This window comes from Dama dama, chromosome Y (genome assembly GCF_033118175.1).
Source record: "Dama dama isolate Ldn47 chromosome Y, ASM3311817v1, whole genome shotgun sequence".
In the NCBI taxonomy this organism is placed as follows: Eukaryota; Metazoa; Chordata; class Mammalia; order Artiodactyla; family Cervidae; genus Dama; species Dama dama.
The window spans coordinates 14,403,713-14,417,214 of NC_083715.1; the positions used below are offsets into that span (position 1 = coordinate 14,403,713).

General features: G+C 54.9%; 1 pseudogene; it reads right to left on the reverse strand.

Annotated features, from left to right (window-relative positions):
• Positions 1 to 2,197: 2,197 nt before the first annotated feature.
• LOC133053639 (testis-specific Y-encoded protein 1-like) lies at positions 2,198 to 13,234 on the reverse strand (annotated as a pseudogene).
• Positions 13,235 to 13,502: the final 268 nt, after the last annotated feature.

Sequence of the window (13,502 nt, forward strand, 5' to 3'; positions counted from 1 at the left end):
TGTGCACCAAGGAATGCTGTCTCTTTGTCTCCGATTCAATAAGTGGTACTGTGGTCCTCTGCTATTCTCTGGACACCAGCGATCAGAAGAGACGCTTAAACTTGGAGTGAAGTCAAGCCCTTCTCCTCAATGAGTCGCACCCACGGCAGATGAGATGGTTCTGGGCCACAGGGTCGGAGAGTGCTCTCTCAAACTGGAAAGCACACGGTGGGTGGTCACTGCTGAAGCACAGAAGGGACAGACGACACTCCTTCCCTCTCTGGGCAGACATGAATGCTACACAGGACTCTGGTGGCACGGCCACACCTTGCGCAGAGGGAGAAACGTGTCACAGTCTATTGGCATGACGGAATTCCCTGAAGCATGCTGGAATGCCTACCAGTGAGAGGCTAAGGACACCACCACGCTGAGTTCCATGACACACCAGTGCCGGAGGCCTGCACGATGGCCCATTTACCCTATGCAGGCCCTTTCAAAGAGGTTCTGTTCTCCAGGTGAGAACACATCCCAGCCTACCAAGTGGCCCTGAAGCTGTGAGGCTGCTACCAACAAAACGACCCAGCTAATCCATCTTACCTATAGTCCTCATATGCGGTATCTGTGTTCTGCAAATTGTACAAAGAGAGATGTCTCACACTCGATGATTCTGCACGTAGCAGGTGCTTATGCTCCTGTGTCGATGTATCTCCAAAACCTTACACAAAAGGCAAGGGGTGCTGATGCTCCTGGCCAGGACATGGAAAGAATGCCCAGCACTTAAGATGGATGCCAAGGCCCTCGTAGCTGTTTGTGCAAAGGGCTGTAGGCTCAACCACCGCAGCTTCTGTGCTGGGATTGCAGCCCAATCTGTGTCTCGGCTCGGCTGCACTCACCGACCATGCCCAGGTGATTTCTTCCTGCCTCTCCTTTCTGCCAGAGGTCTGGGATGCAGGCGTCTATTTCCATGTAGAACTGGCTAACTCAGTGAGATCATAGGGCATGATTCCCTGGCTTCACTGCTTCTGCTGGCCAGAGTTTATGTTCCCTTCATGTTTCAGATGTCCTTTCTTGCGTCACCTAGCTTGGTGTCTTCCGACTGCTCACCCTCACAAGTGTTCTTGTAGGCGCTTCTGTGCACGAATATGCACACATGTCCACACTCACATCCCTGAGAGGAGACTTACACATGTGTGGAGGTACAGGCTTTCTTGTCCAGAAATATGGATTTTGGTAAGCACCCGACATGCTTTGTCCATGTTATTTTCCTTCACTTGCTGGTTGATCCTGTCAGCTTGCACTTCTATCTTATTGATGTGTGCTCAATGTTGACAAAATCTTGGCATTGTTCATGACAGGGACAGACCTGCAGAGAGTCTGGCAGGCCTGGAAGTGCTCGGTATGGACAGCTGAGTGAGTTGTGCCTGTGTTCCACATTCTCCCATAACATCGTGCAGGTTCACAATACCAGTCATGTTGGCATGATTCCATTACTTGTGCTTTGCTTCAGGGAACCAGAAAACAAGGGCCTTTGGGCTCAGCTGACTTGGAGAACTGCATTCTCCGTGTGCACGTCTCTACATCATGCCTTGTCAAGTCTGTGCCCCATTGCATGCCTAAACCCATTAAGGCCCACAGCATTCTGGCTGTGGGCCCCTCTCCTCCTTTTCTTGGAACTTTCTGTGTGCACCTGACTACTGTGCCCCCAGCGCTCCCTCCCTGTAGCTGGAAAAGTCCAACGAGATGCCCAAGGCTCCAACAGCCCCAAGAGACTGTGGCAAGCCGGGAATGATACAATGTCATGAAGAAGTTGCACATGCATCTACAGGGTCTCTTCCAGTAGACGGCATGGGATCTGAGGCCAGAAAGGGAAGGTGGCACCCCTAGAACTAGTCCCTTCAGTTTACTATTACCCAGACCCACGGAGTCCCTGAACAGATGATGCCCTGGCAAACTGGCCCTTTTAGGCCAAGAGCTCATGTCCTTCTTGGGCAGAAAGCACCATTTCTATCTCAAGTGCAGCCAGAGGGCTTGATCTCACCCAAGCCCTCAATAATTTGATAAATGCCAAGCCTTTATTTCAGTTGCTCTCACGAGGCCCAGGTAGGACTCTGGAAAGACAGGCATCCATGCTTGCCGACCTAGCCCACGTGCCAAGGAAGGCAGTCCCAAGCTGTGCCCAGTGACAAAGAACACGGACACCTGGAAAGTAGGATCCCTCTTAGTCTCGCATGGTGCAGATCCCCTAAGACCAAATCGGAGATTCTGCTCCAGCGAGACTGCCAGAATCCACCCTCAATTTCAGACTGTCAGCTTTGCCACACTGGCATTACAGCCAAGGGCAAGACCCCAGAGGAGGGAAGGGATTCACGTCAGGGGGCTCAGCACGAACCTTGAGGTGCCTTTTGGCAAGACCATGGAAAACCAGCAGGCTCTGAGAGGACCCCAGGGCCCTCCTGTCTCCCACTGCCTCAAGGTACCTTGGGACAAGCAGCCAGCCCACCATCTTTGTGTCCTCCCACTTTCCTGCCTCACAGGCACACTCGGCAGAGGGACACACATGTACACCCCACACATGTGCTCTCCTCGCATTTCTGCACTTCCAGGGAGGTTGCAAGTGCCTGGCGGCATGCCACGCTCACACCCTGTGCCTGCTAGGTTGCCTGGGGTTTCACACGGACAGCCTACCTCAGCACAGCTGACACGTAGTGTTCGATCATGCCAGTGTGTGCTCCTTCGGGAGGGAGCGTGCTGCCTGACAGGCTGATCCTTGGCAGCACGGACCCAGGACTTCTCCCATGTATTTTCTCACGTATGTGGAACAAGGCTCCAGGGCAGCAGGCTCTCTGTGATTCCTCCTCCTCCGGGTCTCTGCCTTTCTCTACAGGACCTTAGCCTCCTCACCACCACAGGTCCTGCCATAGCCACGTCCAACATTTCCATCAGCTGGCCCACTCTGCCACAGACTCAGGGGTACACAGGCAGTGGTTTCAAAGCCCAGCCGCACCTGATTTGCCCTGGACGAATCCTCTGACAACCCAAACCTCGACCTGGTCCAAATACACAATATAACACGGTAGAAAATGTGAACATGTTTTCTTTTTCGGTCTAGTTGCACACAAGGTGTCCATGCTCTGAATTATCAATGGCCCTCCGTTCCTCTTTCCCACCATGGACAGGATCACTGCAGAGATACTTTGAACAACAACCCTCATTCTGGGGACGCCTCATGACTTTTCTTCTCGTCGCTTGGCAGTTCATCTCCTGACACCTTCATCTGTGCGTCTGCCCTGAGCCAGGAACACACACACACACACACAGACCCACATCAACACAGGTGACACAAGACCACATGTGTATATACACACACACTCGACATGTGGACCCAAACACAAACAGGGAACACAGCTCTGTCAGTAGCTGAAGATGCCCGTTCCCAGCAATGTGGGAAATGGCATCAGTAGGCACCATGTCCTTGCCTTGGGGCCCGCTGCCCACCTCGTCCCGCAGCTCTTCCGTATTTTCCGAAGCCGGCCTGAAACCGGTCCCAGCATGTCCTGCGTGGTGGCGGTGAGACGGCAAGTGGTGGATGTGGAAATTCACAGACGACCCCAAAGTCAGCACCTAAGTGCACTGGGATCCCAGAGAGGACACCCTCTAGTCATAGGCTATCCCAGGAGCAGTGGCGGGAGGCAAGGACCCAGAAAATCTCAAACTTTCTGAGCAGCAGAAGGCCGGGGATAGCGCGATTGACCAAAGGGTGATTCTGACAAACAGACGTCATTCACCCTGCCTCGAGCAGAATCACCGAGGATTCTGGCATTGCAACCACAGCTGCTTGGAGGGAGACTTCCTTCACTCACGGCCACACCGAGTCCCCACGCCTCCAGTCTCAGCACGTCACCTGCTACGTGCATGACCCAATCCCAGGCTCCGGAGCCAGCTCGCATGAGCCTCAGGATTCCATTGTGGGAAAGGACAGGGCCTCTGCCTCTAAACGGATGTCCCCTCAGGGTCCCCCTGCAGACCCGCTGACCACCTTTGTTTCTGTCAGCTACCTCTCGTGGCACAAATTTCCTCCCTGGGGTAGTACTTCAGGGGATCGTCCCACGCGTCCTGGCCAATGATCTGATGGCAATAAGAGCAAGGTCAGCCCGGGGCTGACCAGGCCCCTAAGCCTCCCGTGAGAAGCCAAGAGCTCCAACATCAATCGCCAACTGTGCGCAGGCCCAAACCAAACGCACCTCAGCAATCCTGTTCGATTCTGGGCAGTTGTGGCCTGACTGCCAATTGAGAAATTTCAGGCTCCTGGTGTCCAGCCTGCGGCTGGGTGCTCCCCATACAAAGTCCCAGAACCAGTGGACTGGTGTGGAATGACGTGCCCTATACCCTGTAGAAAGACAGGGAGAAAGGGGCAGATGCAGCAGGAGAAACGTCCACCCACACCCCAAACCCCGGCCCCCTTGCATACCCACACTCACCACCGTGGGAGCCACGTTTAGCAGTGATGTCAGGGTAACATTCCTTATCAATCACCGTGTGCCAGAAGTACGGGTTGTCCCGAAAGGAGAAGATCAGCTTGCAGCGGGACCTTGGATGGCTCCGTACTTGCACCTGCCAGCACAGGGAGGAAGGAAAAGGTGCAAGCATCGAGGGGCCTCTGCTTGCCTCCCAGGCGGGCCTTAACAGCCTCCATGACGCTTCTGTAAAGTCTCACAGTACAGGCCCATGAATAACACCATCCCCCACCTCCCTGTCAAGTGCCCTACCGACCCATCCTCAGCCTCCCTCTCTGACCTTGAAGTCAATCATGTACCTTAGAAAATCTTCATCCTGGGCGCTGGTTATGATTGACACTTGAGGGTTGTTCATAATCTGCTTTGGGTCAAGGAGACATTCAGGTCACATGCCGGGCCAAAAAGAGCCTGGGGCAACAGCTCTAGTCTGGCCTGGAGAAGGACACTGGAACAAGCATCTGCAAGGTTGCTTGGCACTCGCGCTTGCCCGGCCACGACTCTCTCCTTGAGACCAAGCCTTACCATCAGACCTGCTCATGGCTCTGGGTTTCCTGTGCTGTTTTGCAGCTCAGGTGGTCTGCAACCCAAAAGCAGGGGTGATTTCTCACCTCTGCTGCGCGCCTCCTGGCCCGTGTTTGCTGGGTAGTGGCATGTCACTGGTAACATGGTTAGGACTTGCAGTCCTTGTGATTATTGAATCTGAAGGAAACTGGGGTGTGTGTGTGTTTATATGTATGTCTGAATGTGTGTGTGTGTGTGTGTGTGTGTGTGTGAGAGAGAGACGTCCACGTCTGAGCTATTTCCGGTGATCATCCACATTTACAACAATAAATGTCTGCAGTTGCTGCTCTAGTGTACTCTCTCTGGTCATCCTGACCTAGAGGCCCTGGGTACTGATTCTACTCAGACGGAGGCCTGAAGGGGAAACCACGAGTCATGGCTTTGACACTTACAGGTGTGGCTCTGACCAGATACTCCTCGGCTGTGCCTTTGGAACCTGCCAATACCCAGGAACACACTTCTGTCAATGGCCTGCACGACCCTTCCTCTACCCTCGCCACACACCTTCACCCCCCACTCCTGCACATGCTGCTGCTTTTGCTCCACTTCCTCCTCCTCTTCCTGACAGGCAAACAGCTAGTTGCCGCAGGAAGGATACAGCTTTGGCCCAGAAGCCGGGGATGCCCTGCAGTATGGCGCTTCTCCGAACCAAGTGACGCATCCTTCTCACATGGTTCATTCGCATGAAGCGAACGGAGGCCCGGCAGTTTTCGTCACGCAGGGATCTCACTTCCAACTGCAGGGCGGTCAGTGCCTGTAGCACATTTGGCGCCGGCTGCTCACTCGGGCCTCCAGGTCTTTCCAGGCCCTGCTTCTCCAGTGTCTTCTCCTTCAGATCCTGGGAGGATCCCTGATCCCGCTCCTAATCTGCCACAACCTCCACCTCCTCCATAACGTCTTCCGCCAGCAGCTGGCACACTCGCCCAATTCCCGCCTCGTCTCGTCCACCAGTCCCCCTCCGACCCCGCTGTCCTCCACCGCCTACACCACATAAAGGGTGACCTCTTCAACTGCTGTGCTACCTGGTGGCTCCAAAGTCCCATCTGTGCATGGCATGGCAATGGCAGGCCACCTGGCCACTGCCCCCTGAGCACCCGGGCTCCCAGCTAAGAAGGTCCGGAGTCCCGGGACGCTCCCACCTTCCTCTGGCCCCCTCTCAGGCTCCTCTGGGACATGGCTGTGACCCCAAGCTGGGGCAGATGCAAAGGGACCGGACATAATATCACAGCAAGTGGTGCGCAATGGCGGCCCAGGTGTAACCGGATGTGGCTCGCTACCACTTTGGGGTGGGGTGAGATCGGAATGGGCAGCACTTTGGGCCTGGTGTGTGCGGGTGTCCTCAGGTTGAAGAAAGGGCTTCCAGAAAGGCCAGGAGAGGGTGCCCGGAGATCAGCCCAACACGCGAGACCCCTAGGCTGTGAGACAGGCTCAGGTTGCTGGGTCAAATCGAGACCAATGGCAGAGAGGGTAGTGGGCGGCACCCTGAGGGAAACGCCCCTAGACCAGAGGGTGGCTTCTTCTCTTCTTTGGCTCCAGGGCAGAGACGTGGCCACACTCGGCTTCAGGGAGGGCAGGGCTATTGCATCTGGCGTTCCTGAAGGCGCTGGCATTGAATTGGCCTCTGGAATTTCAAGCCATGTGTACTCGCTCTGTAATCCAAAGAGCACACTGCTGTGTCCCATGGGACGGCCCATCCCTGGGAGCTCTCCCTGAGTGTCTAAATGTTAGGCAGGGGCACAAAGTGGCTGGATACTTTCCTCCCAGGGATAGGAGCCTGCTGCTGTCTGGATGGTCGGGGGGTGTGTACAAACCTCAACGTTTGCAACAATTGACCTCCACTCTTCTGGGGCACATGAGCAATACGGCAGAGATCTCTGTTTGTCTCTGCTTCACGGCTATCACTGTTTCTGGCGATCCTGCTGTGTGTGCACCAAGGAATGCTGTCTCTTTGTCTCCGACTCAATAAGTGGTACTGTGGTCCTCTGCTATCCTCTGGACACCAGCGATCAGAAGAGACGCTTAAACTTGGAGTGAAGTCAAGCCCTTCTCCTCAATGAGTCGCACCCACGGCAGATGAGATGGTTCTGGGCCACAGGGTCGGAGAGTGCTCTCTCAAACTGGAAAGCACACGGTGGGTGGTCACTGCTGAAGCACAGAAGGGACAGACGACCCTCCTTCCCTCTCTGGGCAGACATGAATGCTGCTCAGGACTCTGGTGGCACGGCCACACCTTGCGCAGAGGGAGAAACGTGTCACAGTCTATTGGCATGACGGAATTCCCTGAAGCTTGCTGGAATGCCTACCAGTGAGAAGCTAAGGACACCACCACGCTGAGTTCCATGACACACCAGTGCCGGAGGCCTGCACGATGGTCCATTTACCCTATGCAGGCCCTTTCAAAGAGGTTCTGTTCTCCAGGTGAGAACACATCCCAGCCTACCAAGTGGCCCCGAAGCTGTGAGGCTGCTACCAACAAAACAACCCAGCTAAGCCATCTTACCTATAGTCCTCATATGCGGTATCTGTGTTCTGCAAATTGTACAAAGAGAGATGTCTCACACTCGATGATTCTGCACGTAGCAGGTGCTTATGCTCCAGTGTCGATGTATCTCCAAAACCTTACACAAAAGGCAAGGGGTGCTGATGCTCCTGGCCAGGACATGGAAAGAATGCCCAGCACTTAAGATGGATGCCAAGGCCCTTGTAGCTGTTTGTGCAAAGGGCTGTAGGCTCAACCACCGCAGCTTCTGTGCTGGGATTGCAGCCCAATCTGTGTCTCGACTCGGCTGCACTCACCGACCATGCCCAGGTGATTTCTTCCTGCCTCTCCTTTCTGCCAGAGGTCTGGGATGCAGGCGTCTATTTCCATGTAGAACTGGCTAACTCAGTGAGATCATAGGGCATGATTCCCTGGCTTCACTGCTTCTGCTGGCCAGAGTTTATGTTCCCTTCATGTTTCAGATGTCCTTTCTTGTGTCACGTAGCTCGGTGTCTTCCGACTGCTCACCCTCACAAGTGTTCTTGTAGGCGCTTCTGTGCACGAATATGCACACATGTCCACACTCACATCCCTGAGAGGAGACTTACACATGTGTGGAGGTACAGGCTTTCTTGTCCAGAAATATGGATTTTGGTAAGCACCCGACATGCTTTGTCCATGTTATTTTCCTTCACTTGCTGGTTGATCCTGTCAGCTTGCACTTCTATCTTATTGATGTGTGCTCAATGTTGACAAAATCTTGGCATTGTTCATGACAGGGACAGACCTGCAGAGAGTCTGGCAGGCCTGGAAGTGCTCGGTATGGACAGCTGAGTGAGTTGTGCCTGTGTTCCACATTCTCCCATAACATCGTGCAGGCTCACAATACCAGTCATGTTGGCATGATTCCATTACTTGTGCTTTGCTTCAGGGAACCAGAAAACAAGGGCCTTTGGGCTCAGCTGACTTGGAGAACTGCATTCTCCGTGTGCACGTCTCTACATCATGCCTTGTCAAGTCTGTGCCCCATTGCATGCCTAAACCCATTAAGGCCCACAGCATTCTGGCTGTGGGCCCCTCTCCTCCTTTTCTTGGAACTTTCTGTGTGCACCTGACTACTGTGCCCCCAGCGCTCCCTCCCTGTAGCTGGAAAAGTCCAACGAGATGCCCAAGGCTCCAACAGCCCCAAGAGACTGTGGCAAGCCGGGAATGATACAATGTCATGAAGAAGTTGCACATGCATCTACAGGGTCTCTTCCAGTAGACGGCATGGGATCTGAGGCCAGAAAGGGAAGGTGGCACCCCTAGAACTAGTCCCTTCAGTTTACTATTACCCAGACCCACGGAGTCCCTGAACAGATGATGCCCTGGCAAACTGGCCCTTTTAGGCCAAGAGCTCATGTCCTTCTTGGGCAGAAAGCACCATTTCTATCTCAAGTGCAGCCAGAGGGCTTGATCTCACCCAAGCCCTCAATAATTTGATAAATGCCAAGCCTTTATTTCAGTTGCTCTCACGAGGCCCGGGTAGGACTCTGGAAAGACAGGCATCCATGCTTGCCGACCTAGCCCACGTGCCAAGGAAGGCAGTCCCAAGCTGTGCCCAGTGACAAAGAACACGGACACCTGGAAAGTAGGATCCCTCTTAGTCTCGCATGGTGCAGATCCCCTAAGACCAAATCGGAGATTCTGCTCCAGCGAGACTGCCAGAATCCACCCTCAATTTCAGACTGTCAGCTTTGCCACGCTGGCATTACAGCCAAGGGCAAGACCCCAGAGGAGGGAAGGGATTCACGTCAGGGGGCTCAGCACGAACCTTGAGGTGCCTTTTGGCAAGACCATGGAAAACCAGCAGGCTCTGAGAGGACCCCAGGGCCCTCCTGTCTCCCACTGTCTCAAGGTACCTTGGGACAAGCAGCCAGCCCACCATCTTTGTGTCCTCCCACTTTCCTGCCTCACAGGCACACTCGGCAGAGGGACACACATGTACACCCCACACATGTGCTCTCCTCGCATTTCTGCACTTCCAGGGAGGTTGCAAGTGCCTGGCGGCATGCCACGCTCACACCCTGTGCCTGCTAGGTTGCCTGGGGTTTCACACGGACAGCCTACCTCAGCACAGCTGACACGTAGTGTTCGATCATGCCAGTGTGTGCTCTTTCGGGAGGGAGCGTGCTGCCTGACAGGCTGATCCTTGGCAGCACGGACCCAGGACTTCTCCCATGTATTTTCTCACGTATGTGGAACAAGGCTCCAGGGCAGCAGGCTCTCTGTGATTCCTCCTCCTCCGGGTCTCTGCCTTTCTCTACAGGACCTTAGCCTCCTCACCACCACAGGTCCTGCCATAGCCACGTCCAACATTTCCATCAGCTGGCCCACTCTGCCACAGACTCAGGGGTACACAGGCAGTGGTTTCAAAGCCCAGCCGCACCTGATTTGCCCTGGACGAATCCTCTGACAACCCAAACCTCGACCTGGTCCAAATACACAATATAACACGGTAGAAAATGTGAACATGTTTTCTTTTTCGGTCTAGTTGCACACAAGGTGTCCATGCTCTGAATTATCAATGGCCCTCCGTTCCTCTTTCCCACCATGGACAGGATCACTGCAGAGATACTTTGAACAACAACCCTCATTCTGGGGACGCCTCATGACTTTTCTTCTCGTCGCTTGGCAGTTCATCTCCTGACACCTTCATCTGTGCGTCTGCCCTGAGCCAGGAACACACACACACACACACAGACCCACATCAACACAGGTGACACAAGACCACATGTGTATATACACACACACTCGACATGTGGACCCAAACACAAACAGGGAACACAGCTCTGTCAGTAGCTGAAGATGCCCGTTCCCAGCAATGTGGGAAATGGCATCAGTAGGCACCATGTCCTTGCCTTGGGGCCCGCTGCCCACCTCGTCCCGCAGCTCTTCCGTATTTTCCGAAGCCGGCCTGAAACCGGTCCCAGCATGTCCTGCGTGGTGGCGGTGAGACGGCAAGTGGTGGATGTGGAAATTCACAGACGACCCCAAAGTCAGCACCTAAGTGCACTGGGATCCCAGAGAGGACACCCTCTAGTCATAGGCTATCCCAGGAGCAGTGGCGGGAGGCAAGGACCCAGAAAATCTCAAACTTTCTGAGCAGCAGAAGGCCGGGGATAGCGCGATTGACCAAAGGGTGATTCTGACAAACAGACGTCATTCACCCTGCCTCGAGCAGAATCACCGAGGATTCTGGCATTGCAACCACAGCTGCTTGGAGGGAGACTTCCTTCACTCACGGCCACACCGAGTCCCCACGCCTCCAGTCTCAGCACGTCACCTGCTACGTGCATGACCCAATCCCAGGCTCCGCAGCCAGCTCGCATGAGCCTCAGGATTCCATTGTGGGAAAGGACAGGGCCTCTGCCTCTAAACGGATGTCCCCTCAGGGTCCCCCTGCAGACCCGCTCACCACCTTTGTTTCTGTCAGCTACCTCTCGTGGCACAAATTTCCTCCCTGGGGTAGTACTTCAGGGGATCGTCCCACGCGTCCTGGCCAATGATCTGATGGCAATAAGAGCAAGGTCAGCCCGGGGCTGACCAGGCCCCTAAGCCTCCCGTGACAAGCCAAGAGCTCCAACATCAATCGCCAACTGTGCGCAGGCCCAAACCAAACGCACCTCAGCAATCCTGTTCGATTCTGGGCAGTTGTGGCCTGACTGCCAATTGAGAAATTTCAGGCTCCTGGTGTCCAGCCTGCGGCTGGGTGCTCCCCATACAAAGTCCCAGAACCAGTGGACTGGTGTGGAATGACGTGCCCTATACCCTGTAGAAAGACAGGGAGAAAGGGGCAGATGCAGCAGGAGAAACGTCCACCCACACCCCAAACCCCGGCCCCCTTGCATACCCACACTCACCACCGTGGGAGCCACGTTTACCAGTGATGTCAGGGTAACATTCCTTATCAATCACCGTGTGCCAGAAGTACGGGTTGTCCCGAAAGGAGAAGATCAGCTTGCAGCGGGACCTTGGATGGCTCCGTACTTGCACCTGCCAGCACAGGGAGGAAGGAAAAGGTGCAAGCATCGAGGGGCCTCTGCTTGCCTCCCAGGCGGGCCTTAACAGCCTCCATGACGCTTCTGTAAAGTCTCACAGTACAGGCCCATGAATAACACCATCCCCCACCTCCCTGTCAAGTGCCCTACCGACCCATCCTCAGCCTCCCTCTCTGACCTTGAAGTCAATCATGTACCTTAGAAAATCTTCATCCTGGGCGCTGGTTATGATTGACACTTGAGGGTTGTTCATAATCTGCTTTGGGTCAAGGAGACATTCAGGTCACATGCCAGGCCAAAAAGAGCCTGGGGCAACAGCTCTAGTCTGGCCTGGAGAAGGACACTGGAACAAGCATCTGCAAGGTTGCTTGGCACTCGCGCTTGCCCGGCCACGACTCTCTCCTTGAGACCAAGCCTTACCATCAGACCTGCTCATGGCTCTGGGTTTCCTGTGCTGTTTTGCAGCTCAGGTGGTCTGCAACCCAAAAGCAGGGGTGATTTCTCACCTCTGCTGCGCGCCTCCTGGCCCGTGTTTGCTGGGTAGTGGCATGTCACTGGTAACATGGTTAGGACTTGCAGTCCTTGTGATTATTGAATCTGAAGGAAACTGGGGTGTGTGTGTGTTTATATGTGTGTCTGAATGTGTGTGTGTGTGTGTGAGAGACGTCCACGTCTGAGCTATTTCCGGTGATCATCCACATTTACAACAATAAATGTTTGCAGTTGCTGCTCTAGTGTACTCTCTCTGGTCATCCTGACCTAGAGGCCCTGGGTACTGATTCTACTCAGACGGAGGCCTGAAGGGGAAACCACGAGTCATGGCTTTGACACTTACAGGTGTGGCTCTGACCAGATACTCCTCGGCTGTGCCTTTGGAACCTGCCAATACCCAGGAACACACTTCTGTCAATGGCCTGCAGGACCCTTCCTCTACCCTCGCCACACACCTTCACCCCCCACTCCTGCACATGCTGCTGCTTTTGCTCCACTTCCTCCTCCTCTTCCTGACAGGCAAACAGCTAGTTGCCGCAGGAAGGATACAGCTTTGGCCCAGAAGCCGGGGATGCCCTGCAGTATGGCGCTTCTCCGAACCAAGTGACGCATCCTTCTCACATGGTTCATTCGCATGAAGCGAACGGAGGCCCGGCAGTTTTCGTCACGCAGGGATCTCACTTCCAACTGCAGGGCGGTCAGTGCCTGTAGCACATTTGGCGCCGGCTGCTCACTCGGGCCTCCAGGTCTTTCCAGGCCCTGCTTCTCCAGTGTCTTCTCCTTCAGATCCTGGGAGGATCCCTGATCCCGCTCCTAATCTGCCACAACCTCCACCTCCTCCATAACGTCTTCCGCCAGCAGCTGGCACACTCGCCCAATTCCCGCCTCGTCTCGTCCACCAGTCCCCCTCCGACCCCGCTGTCCTCCACCACCTACACCACATAAAGGGTGACCTCTTCAACTGCTGTGCTACCTGGTGGCTCCAAAGTCCCATCTGTGCATGGCATGGCAATGGCAGGCCACCTGGCCACTGCCCCCTGAGCACCCGGGCTCCCAGCTAAGAAGGTCCGGAGTCCCGGGATGCTCCCACCTTCCTCTGGCCCCCTCTCAGGCTCCTCTGGGACATGGCTGTGACCCCGAGCTGGGGCAGATGCAAAGGGACCGGACATAATATCACAGCAAGTGGTGCGCAATGGCGGCCCAGGTGTAACCGGATGTGGCTCGCTACCACTTTGGGGTGGGGTGAGATCGGAATGGGCAGCACTTTGGGCCTGGTGTGTGCGGGTGTCCTGAGGTTGAAGAAAGGGCTTCCAGAAAGGCCAGGAGAGGGTGCCCGGAGATCAGCCCAACACGCGAGACCCCTAGGCTGTGAGACAGGCTCAGGTTGCTGGGTCAAATCGAGACCAATGGCAGAGAGGGTAGTGGGCGGCACCCTGA